Below are 22,432 nucleotides of genomic sequence, written 5' to 3'. Positions count from 1 at the left end.
GCGTCAAGCCCGGCCAGCCGCCCCCGGCAGGCTGGACGGGGCCCACAGCTGAGCCCCCCAGGTCGCCGGCTGTTGGACCAGCGTGGACGTGCCAGGCTCAGAGCTGACCTGAAGCACTGTGCTGCCCCACCTCCCCCCTATCCCGAGACCCCGCAAGCATGGCAGGAGGGTGCAGCCTGCGCCAAGCAGAAAGGACACCTGGCTTGGTGGGGCATGGTTGGACGTGAACAACAATCTGCTGTGGGGACAGCGGCTGGTGACAGTGTCCTGCTGAGGTGTGGCAGGCAGAGCTGTTGGAGCAGGGCTAGTGAGGACTGGAGGAGTTGAGGACTCAGAGGATTAATGTAGTGGGGTGTGACCTAGGCAGCGGGCAGAGCGGGTGGTGATGTCGAGGCGCAGAGGCAGGGCCATGGTGGCCCTGTGGGAACGCGGGGGTGGAGAGGCGGCCGAGGGTGGGAAGGCACCTCAAGGGGCAGAAGGGGCTAGGAGGGAGGGCTGGGACAAGGGGAGGGGCCGAGGGGGCTCTCGCCAGGTGGTCTTAATCTCCTCAGTGAAATAGGAGTCCTGGGGGTGGGCGGGGGAGGTGGGAGCCTGAGACAGCTGCGGGGAGGGGACAGCCTGACAGCCCTGAGGCCCCCCAGACTGGGAGCCCCTGCCTGCCAGGCCTGCTCCCTGAGTCAGTGCTGGGTCCCTGGGCTGAGACTTGGAGCCGGTTCTTCTACCCACCCCTCCCCCCTGGCCTCTTCTGCCTTCATGGCCCAGGGGGTCTGGCCTGTGTCTATGAATGTGTGTAGAGAGTGGCCTGGCCTTTCTTGCTGTCTCTGCAGCCTCCGGTGACAGGGTGGAGCAGGGGCTGGGTCACTTTCGCCTCAACTGAAGCCCCCCAAGTTGGATCCCCACTAACCCACTAAGCTGTCAATGGCCCTGAGGTTATGCCAGTTGGGGGCAGGGAGGAGGAAGTAGGGGCCTCTGGTCAGGTCTGCACCCTCAGTTTCCCCAGGCCAGCCCTCCACAGAGACCAGAAGGATAGCAGGGAGGGCCTGGGTGGGTTTTCTCTTTTATCCATCAAGGAGCCTCCCAGAGATGGGGAAATTGGGCTACTAGGCAGTGGAGAGACAGACAGATGTGAGCTTTTACCAGTGTCCCAAGCCAACCCAGCCCCTCCTTCCAGCGTGTTTGCCAGGATCTAATGCGCACAGGCAGCCCGGTGCTGGGCAGGGTGCGGGCAGCCCTAGGCTGTCTCAGGCCTCCCTGGGAATGGCCAGGCCTTGGGGCAGATATGAGTGTCTGAGGTGCCCACTGGAGAAACCAAGATGGCCCTCTGACAGAGGCAATGTGAAGTAGGAGCTCCTAGGGCTTCCCAGGCCTGGCTCTCTTCCGATTCTGTGGCAGGCGCCTCTCTGAATTGCACTCCAAGTCATTTGTTGGTGGTGTCACTGTTCCCTTCCAGGCTGGAATTGGAGGGCCAGGAAGGGAATCAGGAGGCCAGTCTGGCCCATGTGTGCATAGCAGCAGTGAGCATCAAGGCAGGCCCAAGCCGTTTTGATAGGTGACCTCAGATGTCTGCAATTAGGTGGCACATGAGTGGGGCTAAGCCATCCCTCGTGAGCTGGACCAGGGCTGACACCTGGGGAGTCAGCCCACACTGGTGGGGGAAAGTGGGACTGGTCCCTGAGCTTTTCTCTCCCCAGAGTCCTTTCAATGTAGCACCCAGAAAGTTCCCTCACAGTGTCTCAGGTGTCACTTTTCCAGCAAGCTCCTCCCCTGAATCTCCAACAAGATGACTATTCATCAATTTAGAGGGAATTTTAGCAGATTCTTTCCTAACATCTACTAAGACCAGCCATAGGTCTACTGCAGGGCACAGTACCTTTCAGTGTGAGAAGATGGAATGTGGCAATACCCTTTGGATGTCTGCAGGGCTGTCCCTGGGCAAAGGAAGCAGTCCAAGTCTCAGGGGAGAAAGTTCTGGAAGGAGTTTTATTGTTCCCAGATGAAGAAGAGCTATGAGATTGTCTGGAGTGCCTGGGAGGCAAGCAAAGGAGGTGGCCTCCTTTGGCCACAGGGAAGGGAGGGGGACAGTGGGGGTGGCACAGGCCGCAGGGAGACACTAAGCCTGAATCTAAAGGGCATTTTCCTGACTCCAGCTTTGGGCTTCTGGCCTTGCTTTCTGGGATGAGGCCCCTTTGGACACTCAGTCCACTGAGTCTGTTCTCTGCGTGTCATCTGCTCTGGGAGCAAGGGCTGATGACCTGCGGCCTGCATGCTGAGGACTTTGGAGCTCGCTTTCCTTGTCCACAGGCCCAATGGGAGCCTGCCCTCCTTTCTAGCCCAGGACTGGGCCCGTGAGGATAACCGTGCTATGGATCAGGGGATAAGAGCAGAGGCCTGAGGCTGAAAGACATACCCCAACTCAGCCCGTGGGGGCCTCAGGGGCTGTGATTGTTGGGTGCCTAGCATTGTGTCAGTAAATTATACTTGTTATGTACACACTTCACGAAACAGCAGTGGCCATGGTGTAGGTGCTGAGGACACTGCCCTAGAGTTTGGTCATTGCTCTCTTGGTACATGTCACCTCCTTCCTTCTACATATGCTGTCTCTTTTAATGTGACCCCAAGTGTCCCTGGCTCTGATCTTGAGGCTGGACATCTCCAAAGAGGTGCCCAGGCCCTTCCAGACCTCCTGGCAGTACCCTCACCCCACCCCACCAGTTAGTCTGTGGTCTGGACCTAGTCTCAGAGCAGCTCGTCACCATATGACAGCCAGCATCAAGCATCTTGGATTTCTGACAAAGGGACCCCCCACCTGGTGGCAGCTGACACCTGAGCCCACCCCACCCAATGGCAAGGGGCAGGGGTGAGTGACCTGGCTGGAGACAGCTGCTATGGGAACAGTCAGAAAATCCCAATGTCACACACCCTGGTTCCAGAGGGGATACTGAGGCACAGAGCAAGGCAAGGCCTCTGGCATCTGTGAGGGTCCTTGCCCATCCAGGGGTCCTGCCACAATCCACCCGCCCTTGGTGCCCTGTCCACCTCTGCTGTCCATCCGCCCGCCCAGACAGAAAATGGCCATTTCCTCCGGCCCCTGCCCCAGGGAGCGACACGGAGCTGGCAAAACAAACAGGCCGTTCCTCCTGTGGCCGCCGGCTGGTGATGGATGGCCAGAGGGGCTGGCCTCGCTGATGGACGACCGCCCATCATGTGTGGGCCGGAGGCGGGGGCCCAGTGAAGCCTTGGACACAGGCACAGACACACACTCATGAGCCGTGGTGCTGGCCTTACCCTACCTTGAGACGTTCCTGGGCCAGAGCCCCAGTGGATGGAGACCAGGCATATTATTTCTCCCAGCCTCAGTCTCTCCATGAATGTAGCGGGTATCATAGTCTAGGTACCCATCATGGGTAGGGGCGAGCCAACATACCTGATGGTAGGGTCCTCCATAGCCCCTAGGAGGCTCCCACCTGTCTCTCAGAGGGCAAGCAACCCTTCCTCAGCCTGTACTCTAGACCTGGCCAGGCCAGGGTCCTTTGAAACCTTTATCAGCACCTTTATGTTCCTGCTCAGTCGGGCTCACAGGGCCTCCACAGCCTAAGTCCCCCAGCAAAGCCTGAACAGGTTGTGCAGGGGGTGGTGCCTAGTTGAGGTGGGGTCCCTGAGCTCGGGGCAGGGTCAGGCAGGCACACCAGGAGCGGCTGAGGCATGAACAAAGGCTGGGCAGTGGGATTCCAGGTCTCAGAGGTCTGACAGGGTCTGGATCCACTGCACTGACCCAGAAGGCCCTGGGGTCTCTGCCCCAGTTATCCCTGCCCCAACCCCCATTAGCAGCCCCTCTATCTGTTGGGGCAGGGATTACCACCTTGTACAGACAGGTGAACCAAGGCTTGGGGCCTGGAGGGAACATAGGCCTGGGCTTGGGTGGGCCCCACTGGGCACTCTTGAGCCCTGCTGCACCCAGCTGATGGCGACTCCCACCAGGCAGGGTCGGATGTGCTGATGGTGTTCATGGGCCCCACAGAGGCCACGGCTGACAAGCCTGCAGCCCTGGCAGGCTCAGAGACCTTCCGGCCCTAACTGCTGGCCACCTGCAGGGCCCGAGGAATGCCCAGCTACCCAGCCTGAGGCCTATAGCAGCACAGGCCACCCAGCTGGTGACAGGCTGGAGAGGAAGGGGCAGCTGTGGCCAGGCCTCTGACCCCCGCCCCGCAACTGCCCGGCCCTACCGGGATCACGTCTGGCTAAGAGGAAGCTTCTGAGACCCCCACTTCCTGAACCTCAGAGCAGGCTGGGCTGGGGCCGCCAACTTCCCTCCAGAGCCCCCAGCCCTGCCCTCAGCTCCTCCAACCCAGTCCTGCAGCTCCACAGCCCCCAGCTACGTGTTTCCGGGGCAGAGGGCAGAGGGCAGAGGGGGTGGCCAGGAGACTTGCCCTGATCTAGGGTCAGCAGGGACAGGAAGCCCCGCTGAATGGGGTGTGAAGACCTGGTGGGTAAGGGGCCTGGCTAGAACGTGAGGGCTGGGCCAAGGAGGGACCTCTCCGGGAGATGAGGCTGCCCATGGAGCAGGGTGATAACATCTGCCATAGGACCCTTTGGATGCAGGCTAGCCCACTGGTTCAACCCTGCGAATGTCAGATGGATGCACCTCTGCCATGGCCAGGGGGATGCCCTGGTTCAGCCATCAGCTTCTAGAGCTGGGCTGGGGATGGTTGAGGTCATGGTCGCCCACTGATATGGACTGTGGGAGCAGTTGGTGATGTCAGAACTGGAGTGTCTTAAGGAGGGTCTACGGGAGGGGATCTAGGGCCCAGGTGGAGGCTCTCAGGCCCTCAGGTCTGGTGAGTTTGGACTGTGCCTGCCAGGCTGGTCAGGCTGAGATGACCCAGCTCCTCCATGCTGCTGGGGGCAGGAAGTCTGGGTCTGGCCTGAGCTGGCAGAATCAGGGCAGGACCAAGGCCCACACAGAGCAGGAAGTGGCTCTGGACTCCAGCAGGGATGGGGTGGCCTCTGAGAGGCCATTTCCTCCCTGGGAACATCCTGCCCAGGCAGCAGCAGGGAAGAGGGCTCAAGTCCGGGCAGGCAGGAAGGGCCTGGGGCTCAGCGTCCCCTCAGGCAGGGCCCTGGGAGGTCCCAGGAGGGAATGACTTCATGGATGTCTGAGTCTCAGGAACTAAAAGGCCAACTGGGCCTCCCACAACCCCCACCTGGAGCTCCTGGGTCTCCACCTTGGGCTGGGTTCCTGGAGTTTCTAGTAGCCAGCCTTATTCTGCTATGGCCAGAAGCTCAGACCCCTCTGTCTAACCTCGGTTTCCCATATGAGCCATGGCCAGAACCCATGTCTCCCAGCCTGCATGCAGCTATGAACAGAGGGCCAGGAGCTGAGGGAGAGGCCCCACAGGCAGCAACCTGTGCCTCAGAGCTCAATCCAAGCCATCAGGCTAGGTCTGGGCAGATGGCCCAGCCCCAGCTGCCCCTGCTCCAGGCCCCGGGAGGGGGTCAGAGGCCCAACACCCCCCACCCAACCACGTCCTAAATATAACCAGAGCAGGCGCCTGGCCGGGAATAGAGACCTCTGTCAGCCCCCAGCAGGTGCCAGTGGGAGGAAGGTCAGCGTGATTGGCAGGGGTGCTGGCCGGGCAGGCAGCCAGATGTGGGTCATGTGAATGTCCGGTGGCAAGGCTCAAGGGTGGGGCAGCATGTCCTCACAGGACAGCTGGGTGCCCGGCCCACCCTGTTCAGGTTAACCCTGGACCCTGCCCTCACCCTCACCCCATTTCTGAGACTGCTGCCAGGCCCCCAGAAGGGTCAGGCCTGCCTGGCACTGTCCATGTGGCTGAGCCCTTAGCACAGTCTCATCCTGCCACTCTGACCCTCACAGCCCCTGAGTCCCCAGCCTGCAGCCCCACATGGTGACTAAACATCCATCTTGCCACGTGGGGTCACTGAGTGGATGCTCTGAATGCTGTCTGGCACTGTCCAACATCCCTCTGTCCCTCACCCTTGCAGGGTTTTTCTGTCCCCTCCACCCTTAGCCTGTTCCTGCCCTGTATGCTCATCCTTGTGCTATCCCCAGACCCTCTATCCAGGCTGTTCTGAGCTGACCGCTAGCCTGGCTGATGGAGCTTAACCCCAGGTCCTCCAGAATCGCCCTCAGGACCTTACCTCCTGTCCTGGCATCAAGCTGTTCCTGACCTGAGAGTCGGGTGAGGCCCCTTGAGCCCCACATCACTGGGGTCAGGGCCCCAAAGAAGGCAGGTAGGGCTCAGCTGCCCTCTCAGCCCCCTCAGGCAGCATCCTGGGCTCCAGGCTAGGTCCAGCCCTGGCCTCTTTCCTGATCCCAGCGCTGCATCCCCCTCTGCTGGGCGAGTCCTGGACACCCGTCAGCTGCCCTTGGACATGGCTCTCACCAGCCAGCATGCTCTACTATTTCCTTTAAAGCAAAGCCTTCTCTCCCACTCCTTCCTGTTGAGAGGAGACTGTCCAGTTAAGAATCTGCAAATATACTGAAAAATGCCAAGCAGCCTGAGAGATGGATGCTTGCTAGTTTTCCAATGTGGACATCCCAGTTACTTGAATACAAATCAACAGTTTTCCCCTTGTGTGACTAAAGTCATGGGCAAGGGAAGTGGGGCAGGAGCGGTAGATGCTGGGGTGGTGAGGCCTGTCCGAGGCACTGAAGGGCTCCAGTGGTCTGGCCTGAGCCTCAGAAGTGGCATGGAAGGGCAGGGCAGATTGAGGCAAGAGTGGAGACTGATGAGTTCAAGACACCCAGGTGCCCCTGGACCTCACTGGGGGTATTTGTTGATTGACCAAATGAGTATTTATCCAGCACCTACAATGTGCCTGGCACTGTGCTCACCACATGGCACAGCACCATTGCAGAGGTCAGAATCCTGGAGTCTGGGGCTCTAGGAGGGAGTCTTGGGTCCAGGGACTCTTGTCTGAAAAGGACCTGGGGAAACTGGCCATATGGTCCATCCTGTGCTTCCCCACCAGAGCCCCCCCTGGACTGTAGTCTTCGTGCCCTACTCACATGCCCCAGTGATGAGAGTTTCACTCCCCACGAGCAGCCAGGACAGTGAGCTTTGTAGTTCTTGCTTTGCAGGTTGTTGAATAGAAAGCCTCTCCCGGGGGGGGGGGGGGGGGGGGGGGTGCCTGGGTCACTTAGTAGGTTGAGCATCTGACTTCAGCTCAGGTCATGATCTCGTGGGTTCATGTGTTCAAGCCCTGCCTTGGGCTCTGGGCTGACAGCTCAAAGCCTGGAGCCTGCTTCTGAATCTGTGTCTCCCTCTTTCTCTCTGCCCCTCCCCTGCACGCTCTCTCTCTCTCTCAAAAATTAAACGTTAAAAAAATTTTTTTTAAAAGAAAAAAAGAAAGCCTCTCCTGGGGAGAGGGGGGAGAGTGCAGGGCCAGCACAGGGGGGTGCCTGGTGTGGTAGGAGTTGGGTGGTGATGTGGGAGGGAGCAGACTGGGGAGGCTGGGTGCTGGCTGGAGAGTGTGGAGTATTATCTACACCCCCTGTCCCACTACCCCTCCCGGCCTGACCCTCAGGTCCCTAGAAGGCAGGTCTCACTTCCATGGCCTTACTTGCACTGGACATGGTAGAGGCTGCAGTGTGGGCTTGTTTGTTCTTCATCTAGTTTTTCTGGTTTGGAGCCTGGATGCCCAAGCAGGGTTAGGGGCCTGAGAATGGATGGGGGTGAGGGGTGGGAGCGGAGTAAGGGGCCCGGCCCTGGCAGAGGTGTGGCTGAGGAAAGGGATCAGGACTGAGTGTGAGGGCATCCTTGGACCCACCTTGCTATCACCTTCCTGTCCATACCTGCCTTCACCTGCAGACAAGTGGGTGAGCTCCACCCTGAGCCATGGGTGTCACCCACATGGGCTTCTGGAGGAGGTCTGGTCTTGAACCCATCTGCCACCTACTGGCCCAATTGCAGGCTAGGGAGGGGACTTACTGTGCAGCCTCAATGAGGTTTTTGCCATCAGAGGGTCAGGAGCAGGTTCCCAGTAACCACCTGGCTTTGGTTTCTGGCCCCATCAGCCTTCTTTGGAGAGGCCTGAGTAATGCATTCTGTGTGTGGGGACAGTGGGGATGGTGGGCAGTGGCTTAAGGCCCCAGAGTGTGGAGCTCTTAAGGGAGGCACTTCCCACCCACATAGCATCTATCTACCTTTGGTTTAAACCTAGGTTCCTCTGCTTCCTGCGTGTGGGGCCCTGGGTGTCTCTATACCTCTAGAGGGGACTGCTAGGGTCTTCCTTCTTTCTCCTGCCTCCTGGCCCTCCCATGCCCCATGGACCGCCTCTTCTTCTAACCCTAGCTGCTCAAAATGCCTGGATGCCCTCTCCTCTTTCCAATCAAATTCTGCCCACCTGCCCTTCTCCTGGATCAATGTGGGGAAACTGAGGCCAAAGGAATGGAAAGAAGTGCTGGCATGTAGCAATGTTGAGTGGTGCAGCCAGAACTCTAATGGGGGAGATGGTGGCAGTGGTGGGTGCTGGCCGAGACTGACAGAGCCAGTGACTTCTGGGCAGCCTGGCTTCCTGGGAGGGGCTGCTCTGCTAGCTTCAGCCCCTAGTGGGTACATTTCCCCAGGCCTTGCAGGGCCATAGTGTGCCTTCAGACATCAGGGACCTGGATAGAGGGCCCTGAGCAGCTACCTGGACAAGGGAGCTAGATGGCATATGTACCTCTCAGAAGTGGTATACACTTCCAACAACGGCCCTTCCTCCGGGCAGCCCACCCTCATCTTCCTCTGAGCATTCGGTCAGGATACCCAGGGCTCATCACCCACTAGACACTCACCATCTCCATTTCAGAGTTAGGGAAGCTGAGGCACAGTGACATAGTGTGTCTGTCCTCACAGCATGAGTCCAGGCCTCACAGTAAGGGTGGCGTGTCCAGTGAGGTGAGGGGGCAGGGGCAGGGGCAGGGCCAAGCATGGGACTGCCAAAAAGGGAGACTGATGGGCTCCCAGTGGGGCATGAGGCACAGGATTCATGCTGGGAGAGGCAATTAGCAGCTGAGGATGGGGCTGGGAGTGTGTATGCCATTTGGAGCTCATGGTTCAAACCCCAGTGGGTTTTGAGGGTGCATAGGAGTTCACCAGGGCAGAAGAGCAAGCGAGAAGCACAGCACGGTGACGCTCACAAAGGCCCTGTGGGGAATTGGGGCTCAGGGTGAGCAAGCAGTACCTAGACCCCTGAGGAAGATGCTGGGATTCATTCAGTTCTGTCCTCACCTACACCAGACTGTCCAGAGCTCCGTCCCTCCTATGGGCAGAGATTAAAGGGCTTCAGAGGCTGGGGCAGACTCGGGGGAGGGAATCTGTACAGCAGGGCTGACTGTAGGCTTTCTCTCTGGACCTGAAAGGACTATCCCTTCTCTGGGCCTCAGTTTCTCCATCTGTAAAATCGTGAATATGGCCCCTAAAGGGGCTCATGGCTCTGATAGACTTGCTGGCTCAGGGTAGGGGGTATGGCCAAGCCCCACCAACTGGGACCAGGCCAGGGACTCAGCCACAGGTGCTTGGAAGGCTGGGAGCCCAGCTGGCTGGGGTTGTTAGGATGGTCTACCCCGGAAGAATCATCAGAACATCTGTCCCCGTGCTCCCCCACATTCCCCACTAGGCCTGGGCTGGCCCAGCCCCCAAGCATTTCTTAGAGATTAGGCCCTAATCCCTTTCTGCTCCAGGGGGACCCCAGCCTTGGTTTGCTGTCCACTCAACCACCCCATCCAGCCCTCAAGACTCTGGAAAGCTTCCAGAGGGAAGATGGCTCCACTGAGGTGGGGCCCGGGACCTGGCCCTCACCCTGGCCAGCTCTACTCAGCCTGAGGCATGCTTCTGGGCCCCTCTATTGCTCAGGTGAAGAGGAATCTCTTCTGATGTTGAGGTGAAGAAACTGTCATGTTGCTTTTTCGAGCCAGTTCTATGGGTACAAATCCCCACCCTCACACCTGCACCCCAGACAGGCATTGCAAATCCATCCCTGATCTCCTGCTCCACGTTGCTCCAGGAAGCATCAGCTTTCACAGCCCTGAACTCCAGGTGGTTCTTTCGGTGGGTCAAAAGCAGTGCAGTCAACTTGCCTGCCCTGATGGGGGCAGGGAAGGGCAGTCTGGTAGCACCCTGGGTTCCTGGATCAAGGAAAGCCAGCCCTAGAGGGGTTCAGGGCTTTTAACGGTTTTACATGGTGCTGGAGGCCCAAGAGAGAGGGACCAGCAGAGTGGGGAGGCTGGCACTGAAGTTGTCCCCTCTGACCCCTCATGGACGTTCCCACCTCATCACCCCTCCCAACACCAGAAACTTCAGTCCAGGGAGGGGCAGGGTTGGTTCGAGGGTAGGGGTAGGAGGGCTGGCCCTGCCCCCACAAGGGCTAGGAGGGCGCCTTGACACAGCTCGGGCTCCAGAAACATTTGCTTTAAGTCTTAAAATATCAGGTTCCTGCATCACAGGGCTCCCCTGGGGGCCACCGGGCAGGCGGGAGGGATTTCAGGAGTAAGAAGATCCCCTCACTGGCCCCCACCTCATCAGCCGATCTGCCCGCCCCTTGGCCTCAGCAGAAGCCAGCCAAGTGTTTGGTGGCAGCCAGCAGGGCCCCTACTCTTCTGTTCTGGGGGAACCCCCAGTTGACCATGGCAAACCCCACCTCTTCGGAACCCCAACCTTCACAGAACCCTGGGGTGGGGTAAAGGTGCAAGACCCAGCAACCTGTCTCCCCATAGAGCTCAAACTTGCTCCAGTGGACCCATGGATGCTTTTATCCAAGGACACAGTTCAGATAGGAAAACTGAGGCCCAGGGGAAGCAAGGCTTCCTTAAAGCCACAAACAAGCCTCTTGTTCATGGCAGTAGAGCTGTGTCCAGGCCTGTGGCAGATACAGGGCCATTAGGGAGAAGTCTTTTTTTTTTTTTTAAGTAATCCCTACACCCAATGTGGGGCTCAAACTCACGATCAAGTGTCATATGTTCTACCAGATGAGCCAGAAAGATGCTCAGGGGAAGTCTTGAAATGGTGATGATGCTACTTTGGTGCTGGGTCCAGCATTCAAAGTGGCTTCCCAGGGGCAGAAACATTTGCATGGGGTTTTGAAGGGTGAGTAGGAGTTTTAGGATGGTCCTGGTAGGCAGGCTCCCTGGACAGAAGGGCCAGCTTTAGCAGAAGGACCAGCCTGGAGGGTACAGCTGGTGCCAGGCTCATGGTGTAGATAGAACAGATGGCTCTGAGGGGGCAGGCTCTGAAGTGCCTTGAACACAGGGCTAGGCAGATGGTTAGCCCTGCTCCCAGGTGAGGGTGGGTTGGAGACTCAGGTAATTCTGGTGCTCAGAGGCTTTGGGACCTGTTGCTTGAGGGGGACAGAAGAGCCCTCCTGAACAGTTCTGCCACTCAGTGTGAAGGTGGCTGCCTCCTACCTCAGCTACCCCGGGGACCACCACCCGGAGGAAGGCACAGCCCCCACAGCCAGCCCACTCCCTCTCAGGCAGACCACCGGCCTCGGCCCGGGGGACCAGCCTCAGTGCAGAGCGGGAATTGGAGCCGGCAGCAACAGCTGGCCCCACTCGAGCGTCCCCCGGGGGCCACTGCCTTGTTCCCAGGCCCCCAGCCCAGCCCGTTCCCAGGCTGCACCCCACCCCCAAAAGCACACTGCTAGGGATGCGGTTGGGCGAGGCTGTGAAGGGACCACCGGCTGGGAAATCTCCTATCCCCTCACTATCAGGATGCAGGACCTCTGCATCAGGCTGGGAGGAGGCACAGCACAGCCCCCAACCCACGGGGCCCCTGCCTAATTCCACTGCTCGTGTCCATAGGCTCAGTCTCCCCTGCAGGAATACACACACTTCAAATGATTGGAAGACTCCAGGGGGACCCCACCGGCCAGAGGGAACCATGGAGGAGGGGCAGCGAGACCCCCACCAGCTTTCAAAGCAGATGCACACAGATCTGTGTAGGTGCAGAAATACATCATTTTGGTGGCTGCTGTCCTTTTTGGTAGCACATGTTGGATGAGTGTCTACTTGCTTCCCTGGGAGCTCCAGGGAGTCTTGCAGAGCTCTAGGTGGTGCCCACAGACCTTGTGTTTCTGTCGTCCACCTCTGCCCACCCCATGCACACCCTGGGGTGCCAATTTCTATCTGTAGCTGAGCCATTGAACATCTGTGTGTCTGCCCGGCCCTTCAGAGGATTCCGGACGCAGCCATACATCAGGGTGCTCCCCTCTCAGAAGGGTCACCACTGTGTTGGCTGCTGCTGAGTGTCTGACAGCCTGGAAGATCTATCTGTTTTCAGGGTCGCCCATACCCTGGCTGGGGCAAGTCTTCTATTTTGCAGGTGGGGGAAACTGAGACCCAGAAAGACTGTGAGGCTGAGGCCATGGCAGAGCCTTAAGGGTGGAAGTGTCCTGTGGATTGCCGACCGTGGCTGCCAAGTGACATGGAGCAGTGGGGGAGGGATTGGAGGCAGTCTTGGGAGGGGAATGGGGTGGGGCCAGGTACAGACCCCTGAGATCCACACTGTCCACACCGTCCTGCTTTGTGGCTGGGGCCAGAGGAGGCAGGGGCCAGAGCAGCTCTCCCACAACCCCAAGGAGCCAGGTGCGGTGTCTACAAAGGGCAGAGAGTTACGGCCAGGAGGATTAGTAGGTCGTTGGCACCCCTGAAACCCAAGCTGGCTGCTGGCTCTGGGAATGGGCGTCTGACCCCTCTGCGGCCTCCTGGATCCCGGAGAAAATCCTCGAGGCCGAGTTAATACCAAGACCAATTTTTATTTCAACAAAGTTAAGTCTCAACAATGTGACACTGAGGGAGAGGGATTTTCCTGCCACAAGGGAAGGGGGGCTGGGGTCCCAACATGGCGCTGCCCTTCCCCCTCCTCTCCTCCCCCAGCTGTCCCCACCACAGGGGTAGGGACTGGGTTGCCCTGAAGATGAAGCTCTGTCACCAAGCAGTTCAGGCTGTTCCTTTCAGAGTGATCCCACCACCTCCAGCTCTTCTTCCTCAGGCCTGCAGGCTCCCGGGGCCTGGAATGCCCTCTCTGTCCCTCTCTGTCCTCCCAGGCCCCTGAGTTGAGCCAAGGGGTCTCCAAATCCCCCACCTCCCTTATCTTGTCCATGAAGGTGGGTGTAACCCATGTCTGTGACCTGGACAGGCAGGTCTCCGGAAGGTTCTCTGATCGATGCATGAGCCTATGTCCCTCGGGTCACACAAACTTTGTGGACCCTGACCACGCCCCATGTGGACGGGCCACACATCCTCCTACTTCCAAGGGTGACGTTGGCCTGGACTTAGACCCAGCCCAGGGTGCTCTCTGGGAGGGCTGTAGGGGAGGAGCAAGAGCCTTGGTGGCAGAGGGCCGCCCCCCCTTCCCCCCCCAGCCCTTCTTCCCACCCCTAGAATCCCCAAAGGGAGAGTGGGAGGGGCTGGGACCCAAGAGGCTCGGCCTCGACCTCACTGGCCCCCAGCCAAGCCTGGGGCCAGACCCGGAAGCTGCTCTCCAACCAGATAATCGATGGTCTGGGGGCCGCAGTGGCTGCAGGAGGGTTGGGAGCCCTGTCAGAAATTGCTCCTGACGATGACCACATGCACGGCCCGAAGGGACAGGCTCAGCCAAGCCCCACCTCGTTACCCTGCCTTCCCTCTGTAGTGGCCACTCCATCACCCTCACCCCGGCTCCTGCAGCCTTCCAGGCGGGGCGTCCACTACTCCTCATTCTATGGAGGAGAAGAGGGCCTGTTTGGGCCATGGCCTCCACATGGACCCCAGCCAGCATTCAGTGCTTGCAGGCCCCGAGTGTTATAGGGTAGACCCAAGTGGGCACAGCCATGGGAGGCCCATGACAGTGGGGGGACACACACTGGAGGGCAGAGGGATGGGTGTGTGCAAAAGTTAGAGGTACGTCGGGCTGCCCAAGGCTGTCCACATGGGCCCCTGGGCTTTACTCTGAGGGTACTGCCCGAGGGCAGGGCTAGGGGCCCAAGGGCACCCTACGACAGGCCAAAGTCAAACCAGATGGGCTGGGGGGCCCCGTGGGGCAGGCGGGCCATTCGTCACCGTTATCTGCCCCGCCGCCGCCAAAATCACAAACACATTTTTAAGTGAAGGACTGGCTGCCACCGGCCTGCAGGCCCTGATGCCGCCCAGCTGTGGCCACACTGGGTGGGGGTTGGGGGTGGGGGAGGGTATGGAGAGGGGGTGTGGAGGATTAGCAAGTGGTTGGCCTGATGGAGGAGTGCCTGCAGCCCCCAACATACCCTCAATGTGTTCTGGAGGCCGAGCCTGTGCCAAACCTCCCATAATCTGACATCTACAGTCTCCCCTGCTTGGACCCCTCTGGAGCTGGGGTGATGGGCCCCAAAAGCACCCTCATCTCTGCCCTGGGTACTCCTGCTCCCTGCCTTCCTCCCACAGCCTTGGCATCACAGATTCACCCTCTGACCCACATACTGACCTGGGATGTGCATTGGGGCTATTTGTGAGGACAGGGGCTCTAGGTCAGGGATGTGCTTTCTGCATAAGGCTGGTGGCTCAGTAGTTGCTCCATGGGAGAGGCTGGGTTCAAGACCCAGAGAGACAAAGACAGAAACAGAGGCAAGAGATAAAAAGAGACAGAGATGGGAGAGGGAGCCTGCCCCTGTCACCAGAGACCCACCCTATGTGTCACCACAAAGCAAGCCTGGGTGGCATGGCCATGTCCCGCTTGTCCTGTGGCCTGGTTTTGCTACGTGGCAGGACCCGTCCTCTAGGGTGTGCAGGTGAGGGTGGGGCTGGGCTCCGTCAGGCCATCACTCTGGGAGCCGAATGCAGGTCCTGCCCAGCACCCTGGACCCCCGGGCAGGCCCATGGGGGTGGGGGGCGCCGGGAGAAATGGCCTGTGACGGGGGTGGGCGTCCCGGGCGGGAAAGCAAACAGTGTCAGCAGCTAATGAGCGGGAACCGGGCCTGGGGCCGAGGGCCCGGGGAGGGGCACGGCCATCGCTCATCCTGACAGGCGGGCAGCGAGGGAGGGCTGGGGACTAGAGGTAGGGGGGAGCATGAGAGCCGACAAGAGCATACCCTAGAGACCCGACCCCACACACAGACGGACAGACGGACAGAGTGGAGGCAGGCAGGCCTCTCACCCCTGGCTGACTCCCATCCCTGGCTGTGGCCCCAGTGGCACCCCACTTGCTCCATCATCTCCTCTGTCTGACCCAGCTGGCCGTCCTCCTCCCCCATAACTAGTCTTTGCAGGACAAAGGAGACTGTCCCAGGAGGGGGTGCTGAACCTGGGAACCCCACATTGCACACTGGGGTATAGGAACGGGGGTCTTGAGGCCCTGCCCCTCCCTGGGCATTTCCCAATCTTTATAAAGCAGAGAAGGCCAGGTGTGCTCTGAGAGGCCCTCCTTGCCCTGACTTTCCATGGTCACCCTTCCTCCCTCCCTGTGTGCAGCCCCAGCTGTCTTCGAGGTCCCCACCCTTTCACGAAGTCTTCCCTCGATACCTCCAATACCTCCGACAAGCCCTGAAGCAGTGGGTGGGCTGACTCCACCACAAGGGAAGCAGCCCCTCCAGTCTTGCATATTAAAGCTGCAGTCCCATTTCACAGGTGGGAAGACTGAGGTGCAGAGTTGGATGTCAGGCCCAGCTCTTGGTCTCCCAGCCTCTAGCAGGTTAGAAGCCCCTGCACCCCAGGACTTGCCCAGGCAGAGCTGACCCAGCCTCTTGGCCTCTTGTTTGCCTTGAGCTCCCTAAAATTGCAGGATTCCTGAGCAGGCAAGACCTCGAGAGTGCTCCTGAGTTTCTCCTGGCCGGCCCTGGCCCTAGTGGCCCCATGAAAACTCAGCTGCCCGAGCGGCCTGTAAGTGCCTGCCTACGGGGGTGTCCAGGCCCCTGTCCTGCCTCGGCTAGGAGGGAGGGGCAGCCATAAATTCACACCGCCAGCCGCCTGAGGGATAAATGTGTCATCGACTGCACGATTTACGAGCACACCCCTGGCCCGCAAGGCAGAGAAAACAAGCCTCTGTGTACACATGGCGCGGCGGGCAGGGATGGGCGGCTGCCGGGGGGCATGTGGGGGCATGGCAGGCCAACAGGACACGTGCATGAGAGAGGTGCAGGGATGTGGACATGAGGGTATGGGGACACAGGCATGCAAATGGGTATGTGGGGACAGACATACTCATAAAGGGAGGTGGAACTGTACATCTTTGATATACCCACAAACACACATGCGCACACACACACACACACACACACACTGGTGTGATTGCATATACACGCACGCATCTGAAGGTGGCACAGCATGCTCAGGGACACTCAGTGGCCATGTCACCCAGAAGCATGCATGGTTCCACCCTGGAGGTGTGCTCTTTCTCCCACATCCTGATTCCCACAGAGAAAGGAAAGACAAGGAAGGCTCTCTGGACGTTTGTGTGTGCATGTATGTTTGTGCATGTGCATGTGTACGTACGTGTGCTTATACGTGTGTGAGTGTGTGTGCAGGGTCTCTACTATCCCCAGACAGCCCACGCAGGGCGCCATGGTGGAGGGCCCACTGCGTGAGGATGCAAAGACAGAGCAGGGGACCAGCTGGCCTATGGAGGATATAGGTGTGTCAGGAAACCAGGATGTGTGGGAACAAGGGCTGGGTGGTGATGCCTCGGTCCTGTGTGGGGCCTGTCTCAGAGGCCCAGGGGCACCAGGAGCCATGGCCCTGACAGGCCAGCCACTGAACACACCCCAGGCATCAGTGCTAAGCAATGAGGCCATAACAGCCTTGACCCCTCACAGTCCCACTGCCTGGCCTGCTGACCATGCGTGCATTGCCGACTTTGTCCACCAGGACCCTGTGGGGCAGTTCTAGGCTCGAGGCTCTGCTGGCACCAACCAAAGTTACCTGCTGGGACTAATCCAGGTGCAGCAGCACAGGCCTGAGAGTGCAGGGGTAAGGGTGGGGGTGGGGGCGCGGGGACTGCAGCAGGAAGCTTCAGGAAACAGAGGATTCCAGGAAGACCCCGGTGGACTCAAAGCAGCGTCACCGAAGTCTGGCAAGGACTTAGGATTCTCATGGAATTGAGGCTGTGGGTCAGCCTTAGCTGTCAACACCCTTCCGTGGATGATCTGGGGACCCACTCATGCTCCAGACACTCATCTTGCTGGCCTTGCCACAAGAGAGTCAGGAGTGTGGCCCCCCGGGAGGATTTCTGTGGCGGTGGATCCCCAGCCCGGGGCAAAGGGGCTGACTGGTATCCTGGAGACCACCATGGCAAAACCATGGTACCCCAAATAAGGACAGACAACATCACTGCCCTCCACACTGGGGACCTCCAGATGCAGAGCAGACACCTGGAGAACCGATCCGGGACCTCTGAGACCAGAGACCTCCACACCAGGGACCTGCCAAACGGTGACCTCAGACCAGAGATCCCCAGAGGAGAGACCCCCATACCAGAGACGCCTACACCAGAAATTCCATACCAGGGCTCCAAAGAGAAGAGACCTATAGAGCAGGGGCTCTAGATGAAGGATCTGCAGCAGAGAGACTCATAAAATAGGGACCCTCACTAGGGACCCCGGAGCAAGGGGTACCCAGGTGAGGCATTCTGTGCCAGGAGAGACCCAGGGCTCCCACAAACAAGTCTGTCCCCATTTTTCCTATAAAGAGAGCCAACGGTCTTCCCCCACTCCCCCCCTGCATGAACATCTCAGGATGGCGTTGTCTATGGGCTCTGGCTCTGCTCTGGTCTGTGTCACTGGTGTCCTCCCGGGTGTGGCCCCCCAAGACGCACTCTTGCAGGAGATGAGGCAACTTGAACACGGTGAGCACCTTCAGTGGGCACACAGGGGTGCAGGCGTGTTGGGACAGGCGGCTGTCAGGGGGGCCCGCCCCCAGCCCCCCCCCCCCCCGCAGCCCTGCCCAGACAGAAGTCCTTTCCTCGTATCTGGCTGGAATCCTTCAAGAGCATCTTTAAATAAACAAAGCACAGAGAAAAGTGAGCTCCTAAATACAAGTCACATTAACATAGATTTCCATGCAGAAGCACAGCAGAGCTTGGCCTTTAGGCCTCCCATAGGCCTCCTCAAAGCCCTGCTCAAGCCTGGGAGTTTTAGAGGCCCAGGGGCACAATCACCTGGGCGATGCCCACACTGCCCCGGACACTCACCCCCACCTCCCCAGCCCCCTGGCCCCAGGCTATAGTCTCCCTCTTGGGAATGGGCACACCAGGCCTATGCACACACCTGGGCAAGAGAAGCAGCATGGGGACCCTCTACTTGCCGTGAGGTCTGTACCCCCAAACCCCAGGGGTTCCCTCTGGCAAAGCTTGAAGGATTCCCTTCCAGCCCCTCTCACTTCTTTTTTTTTTTTTCTTTAAAGTTTATTTACTTCTTTTGAGAGCTACAGAGACAGTGCAAGTGGGGGAAGGGCAGAGAGAATCCAAGCAAGTTCCACCCCATCAGCGCAGAGCCTGACAAGGGGCTCAAACCGACATAGCCGTGAGACCATGACCTGAGCCAAAAGCAAGAGTCAGACGCTTAACCAACTGAGCCACCCAGATGCCCCAGGCCCCTGCTACTTCTGAAGGTTTTTTTTTTTTTACCCCACTGGGGACACAGTGACCTTGTGGGGATGATCCCAGGGTCCTGTGTGACTGGGACAGAGGCAGGGAGAGCAGCACTGGGGTGGGTGGAGAGAGCCAGTCAGGCTGTCCTTGTTGTTGAAGGTGCCCTCCCGTCCCCCACCCCTTGCCACATGAGTGTCTATCTGGCCGAGAGCCCCTCAATTTGTCTAACACACTTAAACAGGGTGAGGTGAGGCCCTCCCCACAAGGACACCTGTAGTAGGACAAGGGGTGAGGAGGGTGGGAGCCTCTGATAGGTGAAGGCTGGAGTCCAAGGGACCTGCACCCCCAAGCCCCCCCAGACCATGCAGACAGTAGCCTCCAGATGGGATGGCACACTGCTGGGAAGAATGCTTCAGAACCAACAAATGACTGGATGGAGCTCCCCTTACACATCTGGGGCCCTTCTGCCCTCTCCCTCCTACCGGCTGAGCCCAGGGCACCTCTGGCCCCTGCAACCTCTGTACCCTCCCCTGACAGGCGTCTCCTGGCAGCACAGTGCTGCTCCCTCAGCCTGAACATCCCCAGGAGCCCTCCCCACCACCTGCCTTCGACGTACCAGTCAGTGCTTTTGATGTCCCGGGGCTGGGGCACTCAGGTTTGTTCTGAGGGTCAAGGGGATCATCCACATGATGAGGACCAGGGTTTCTCTCAGGCACAGAATTCCAAGAGCTCTGAAGGACGCTCCCGTCCCCGCTCCCTCCGCTCTTTGAGAGATTTCATGGTGGACATTTGTTTCCCTGTGTATAAGTGGCCTTCTTTCTGCCACAAGAGCCCTGAGGGGTTGTCTGCAGGACAGACCCCTGGGCCAGGGATCCATGAGGCCAGTGGCTGAACTGGGGGTCTGGGCAGTGGGGGTGCTGAGCACACTCCATAGGTCTTGGGAACATTTTCATGGGCTCTCTCAAGCTTTGCCCACTGAGTACTGACCCCCCAGGGGATGTCCACAGTAATGGAGGGGTCCCCACCTGGTCGATCTCCCAGCACCCTTTGTCCAGCTGGCCTCCACCACGCTGCGGGGTGGTGGTGACAGGAAAGCAGGACAGACGGAGGGAAAGACCGTGTTTCCTCTGGGGCAGAGAAGATCCCCATGGGAAGGCTTCTCTGGGAAGGACTGCTGATCCCCAGACCCTGCAGGGCCAGCAGCCCATGGGTTCTCCTGATAGGACAGGACGTCATCCTCTGCAGACATTTCCTGTCTGTGCACGGAGAAGGTGAGGACGAGGAGAGTGTTGCATCCATTGTAGACAGCCCTGGGTGTAGACAGCTCTGGGCACGTGACTGTGCTGGGGAAAAACGGAGGTAGGCCTGGGGGATACCCCAGGGGCTGTTTAAGGAGGGCGGGACACAAGAGCTAAGGCCAGGCCCAGTCGCCAGGACCAATGACCCTAAAGGCCCCCCTCAGCCTAGGGGGCGAGTGCTTCCCGAGAGCCCCCTGCTGATTTATGGTTCTCCAGGGTGGACAGAGTTATGGCTGCTAAGGCCTTGCTCCCTCCCTCTTCCTCCTCCCTGTTGGGGGTCGGTTGGGGTGGGGTGGCTCTCAGCTGGTTTCCAGATGGGCCTGATAGAGGGGGCATCTTGGGGTGGGAGGCCAGATAGAGGGGGCATCTTGGGGTGAGCAAAAGGACCTGGCCAGTGTCAGCTGGCCAGCCATAGCTGCCTTTGTCTCTCTCTGTGGTTGTCTCTGTCTCTGTCTCTGTCTCAGGCTCTGTCTCTGTCACATGCAGCCCCCCTTCCCCGAGGCAGCCTGGGTGGGTGGGAGTGGGAGCCGGTGATTTATCGCCTGCTGCCTGTCTTCCATCGGAAACGCCGGGGGTGGGCGCAGACGGTGCAGTGAGCTATGGGCCCCCAGGGCCCCGCCACCCACCCCAATGTTGTTGCTCTGTCTGGGCGGCGGGTGCACCCCACCCCAACGTGGCCAGGACTTCGGGGGCCCCCAGACCTTCCCAGGGCCTCGTCCACGCGGGCCCCACTCAAGTCTCCGCCCACCGAGGGGCCGCCCCCCTCCCCAGGCTCCCCTTCATCTCCCCAGGCAGGAGGGGGCCCACGAAGGACCCGCACCCACTCCTCGCCCCCAGGTTGGTCGGGAGGTGGCGAAGCGTCTGTTCCACTCCCCCTGGGGGGCTCCCATTCCACCATCCCCACCGGCTTCTTCCTTCTAGTCGCCCTCCACGCCACCGGCCACCACGCAGCCGCTCCTTCCAGCCCCGCCTCGGTGCACACAGCAGGGGCCCAATATATGTTTACGGAGCAAACAGGCGGCAGGAGTGCGGCTGGTGCACCTGAGCTGACACTCCCTCCGCCTGGCGGAAGAAGTCCCTTATCTTCCCTGTTGATGGGCTGTCAGCGACCCCGGGGAGGGGAAGGGAGAGGAAGGTAAAGGAGGGGAAGGGTGTAGAGGGGGCGCGCTCACCCCTCCCTGTCAGCGGCCACTTGATGCACCCTTCCCTGTTCCCGTGGGGTGTGCGACCTGTCGTCCGCCGTCTCGGCGATCCACCCCCACCAGCCTGGGCAAATCCGTCCTCTCCTGGCCTCTGTTCCTCTGCGGACCCTGGTTGTCTGCACGCCCAGGGCTCACCTGGGCTGCCCTCGCCCCACGTGGGGGGTTTTCCGCAGACCACGAGCGCCCTCTGGTGGCTCATTCGGGTCGCGGCGCGTGAGGGGAGAACCGGATGCCGATTTGGGGGCGGGAGGTCCTCAGCCGAGGCCGCAACCCATTTCACAGACAAGGACACGAAGATTGCCAGAGGGACGTCACGGCTGTATCTGTCCCAGGAATGCCGTCTGGCCCTGCCGGGGCTTGTTCAGAGAGGCTGGGGGTGGGCAGTGATGTGGTCAGAGGACCCCTGGGCTGTAGGGCAAAGGACCCTGAATCGGACAGCTTGGGGGCTGCAGGTGTGGGGGGATGCGTAGTGCCTTGAGTGGCCACCGTTTTGTTCCCATCTGGAAGGAGAAGGAGTCTGAAACCGCAGAGAGGACCAGGCTGTCAGTGGGGAAGGAAGGGCCCCTGGGGCAGGTGTGGTGTCCATTAGATGGAGGACCACGCTGGGGGGAGGGGCATGGCAGGCCCTTGAGGTGGGGGTAGAGGTGTACATTCCCCCTCCCTGCACAGGGCCATTCAGGGGCGCTGAGCTGGGACCATCCACTTCCCCACACTCCTTGGAGGCCCCAGGGTCAGTGCACGGAGGGTCAGCTCAGGGTCACAAGTTGGGACCGGGGACTCCCAGGCAGCCCGGAAAAGATTCGCCAAGGAGGCCAGGCCAGCACCCTCTGTGGTCAGTACCTTGGGCAGAAGCCAATCTAAATCATGGAGAACTGACCAAAGAGAGAGAGAGTCTAGGAGGAACCATGGAATTCAGCTGCCCTATTTACCAGGGAGTAAGGAAGTTCTTCCTCAGGTCTGACCAGACTGTGACACCAGCCTCTTTCCTACATCAGAGGAGCTCCAGCTGCTTCTGCAGCTCCGGGCTCTCAGGGTTCCTTGTGCCCACCCTCTCAGAGGGACACAGCCCAGAAGCCCTCAAACTTGTGGGCAGTGGGCCTGGGCTCCTGCTGACCCCTCCCCATAGTGTCTGCTGGAGCCTGGGCTCACAGCCCAGGAGGCTTCCTTCTCTTAGCTTGGGGTCACCTAAGACCCCCAGGCCATCTTCTCCTGAGCCCTACATTTGTTCCCTGAAGGCCTCAGTGAGGAGTCAGAGAGGAGTCCTAGGGGCTCTGCTTCCAGTGCAGCGTGGAGAAAGCTCAGGCCCAGCAGGAAGACCCCTCTCTGGCATCTGGTTTCCTCCTCTGGAAAGTGAGGGGGAACATCCCCTCCCTGTACCATGCTGGGACTGAGTTAGGCT

The sequence above is a fragment of the Lynx canadensis genome, chromosome D3 (genome assembly GCF_007474595.2).
Source record: "Lynx canadensis isolate LIC74 chromosome D3, mLynCan4.pri.v2, whole genome shotgun sequence".
Taxonomy (NCBI): Eukaryota; Metazoa; Chordata; class Mammalia; order Carnivora; family Felidae; genus Lynx; species Lynx canadensis.
The sequence above is the reverse complement of the archived record's forward strand: the minus strand, read 5'-3'. Positions refer to the sequence as shown.